Genomic DNA, 3166 nt, shown 5'->3' with positions numbered 1-3166 from the left:
CTCTTTTCCTCTATTTCTCTTTCTCTCTCCCTCTCTTTTTCTCTCTTTTCCTTTGTCTCTTCATTGATCTCTTTCTCTCTTCCTCTGTTTCTTTCTTTCTTTCTTGCTCACTTCCTCTCTCTCTCTCTCTCTCTCTCTCTCCCTCGCTCTCTCCCTTCATTGCTCTCTTTCTCTATTTCCCTCTCTCTCTCTTTTCCTCTTTTCCTCTCTTTTACTTTATTGCTCTCTTTCTCTTTGTCTCTTTCTCTTTTTCTCTCTTTCTCTTTCTCTCTTTCTCTCTTTCTCTTTCTCTCTTGCTCTTTCTCTCTTTCTCTGTTTTCCTCTCTTTCTCTTTTTCTCTTTATTGCTCTCTTCCTCTCTTTCTTTCTTTCTTTTTTTCTTGCTCTCTTTCTCTCTTTCCCTTTCTCTCTCCTTCTCTCTCTTTCTCTCTTTCTCTTGCTCTTCCTCTCTTTCCCTATTTCTCTTTATTGCTCTCTTCCTCTCTCTCTTTCTTTCTTTCTTTCTTTCTTTCTTGCTCTCTTCATGTCACATCCTCATGTCACATGTAGTCTACAACTATTTGTAGTTTTTTCAACCTTTGAGGAAGAGAGAAAGAGAGGAAGAGCAAGCTCAAATGATGCTAGGGCTTTGGTGATGGAGTGATGCTAGGGAGAGGGAGGTGCTGCTATGAGGATCATGCTATCAATAGGGAAGATGCAAAGGGAGAGACAGGACAAAGGATGAGGGTTTAGGAGAGGCCTAGAACTTGGGTTTAGGGATTGAGTTTGATGTTTTTCAAGAATTGTATCCCCATCTTCAGGGGCTCTCAAAAGATATCACAAGAGGATCATATTCCATCAGAGTATTTCACACACAAGAAGACATCGGAGGAGAACTTGCTTGAGGCAGGTCCTCCACCGATGTCTTTTGGTCCTCCACTGATGTCTTTTGGTGTGTGAAGTCCTCAATTCTTTGTGATGTCTTTTGAGAGCCCTAAAGATTTGGAGACAATTCTTGGAAACCATGATACTCAGCCCCTAAACCCTCGCCCTTTATCTTGTGTCTCACTCTATTTCTGCCCTCTTGATAGCTACACCCTCTACATCTACCCTCCCTGTAGTAGCACCCAAGCTCTCTCGAACCTATTCCAAGTGATTGAATGAGTTGGTCAGATGTCTCAAAGGTTGAAAAACTACCAAAACTTGTGGATTACAAGTGACACGATCGCTGAATTCCCTCCTTATAATTTCTTCTAAATGTAAGACATGTGATGAATTGAAAAATACCATTTAACATAGTAAATGTGAGCAAAAGAGAGAAAGATATATAAAATGGTGAACAATCCCTATACATCATGTGTAGGATGCTAGAATGTTATATGCTTCTTGGAGAGAGGAAGATACTTCACATGTCAATAAGTCCATGTGCATCACCATTGATGGCATGAATAAGAATACGACAACTTTTCCAAAGCTACAGACATACTCCACCACCATTGGAGGGTAAACATGGATTAAAAACACACTCATTTGGAGTATTAGTACATGGATACCGTCTCTTTTGTGATGTATGGATTGATAGTTTGCATGAACATGATAGAAAACAAGTGGCAACATCTATCATGAAAGCAATATGAAAGGTTAGATATGCATGTGGATGTTTACCTCACACCTTGCGTATACAAGCTGATATTCATTGGAGGAAAAACAATACTAGATATATATTTTCTTTATGCTATATGCTAGTTGGTTTAAAAATATTTGAAGAAGTGGAAGTTGGTTTTCTTCTTGTCGGCCATACACATGAGGCTATAGATCACATATTTAGTGTTATCTATGGCGATTTGAAGTTAAGAGATGTTTTGGCAATGAATGATATGACATTTAGGATTGGGGAAAAAATTGGAGGTTCACAAAAAGAAGAATTAGAAGTAGAAATGCTAGAGAGGATGGTAGATTATATAGCATTCATAAGGTTGCAAGGAGATGATGCACTAATAGGACACACAAATCCATACTACCTTTGGTTTAGCATGCATAATAATACTCCAATGATGCAATGGAAGCATTGAATAAAAATAATTGATGAAGTGAGCCATATGATTTATCACACAACGAATAATTCCATTGGAGGAAACTAGATTTGCTCTTGCAAAGAACAAAGCACTTGACATAGATGAAATGAAAGGCTTGGAAGCCTTATTAAACATCTTAAAAGTATGATGCAAAATATTCTGAGCAATAAAGTAAGAATTTGGAGATAATCAAGTCAAGTGAGGCACTTGTCAAATCTTTAAAGAAATAAGAAAACTTAATAAGCATTGAATACTCCGAGTCTTTCTGGCTAGAACGGCTTGAGTCACTAGGACCCGTATTGGATAGAAATATAGATAGATGAGAAAGAAGCAAAGCAATGCCTTTTACCTCCAAAATAATGTGGTAGGAAGGGGAACAAATCCTTACTAGAGTTTGTGCCATTTGATGAGACTGAAGAGGGTATGTTTGTTGCAATTTGGGCATCTAACCAAGATTCAAGGTTAGATGACCAAGATGGCCCAATTTTTGTGGCAAAGGTTGTGAAGATAGTAAGGGATGACAATGGAATTCCCATAACGTTCAAAGCTTTATGGTATGAACCAAATGCATTGAAAAGTCTCCCAAAAAGACATACAAAAATGCAACTCTATGAGGGTTTCTTGCAAAAGAAACGTGAATGGATTCCAAATAAAGAGGGTCTCATAGAGGTGGAAGTGAGTAGCATTATTCATTGTTGGAAATCAAGGACTCAAAGTTATAAAAAGAAGCATGGCTATGATGTTGAAAAATGTATCACAAACCCGAATCCTAGCCGTGCCCATATTAAATATCACTTGTCTAAACTTGACCCATCAGGTGCAAATGCAATATACAAGAATCTAATGACTCTGAACGAAATTTAGATGCATAAGATAATGCATTGTATGCCTCTTTCTTCCAAATAAATGGTGAATCTATACACCACCTATATGTTGAATTCAACAAAATATTTCCATATGTGTCATATTTTCACTATGATCATATCATATCATATTGGGTCATATTTGTGTGAAAGTGACTCGTGTTGTTGCAAATTTAACCCATCGTGATGTACAGAGTGGAGGTCACCACTTACAACTTTGAGGAATCTTTAGCTTTTTTGGGCCATATTT

The sequence above is a fragment of the Dipteris shenzhenensis genome, chromosome 21 (genome assembly GCF_047967505.1).
Source record: "Dipteris shenzhenensis isolate YYH24624 ecotype China chromosome 21, Dip_SZ_1.0, whole genome shotgun sequence".
Lineage (NCBI taxonomy): Eukaryota > Viridiplantae > Streptophyta > Polypodiopsida > Gleicheniales > Dipteridaceae > Dipteris > Dipteris shenzhenensis.
This window is presented reverse-complemented; position numbering follows the sequence as displayed.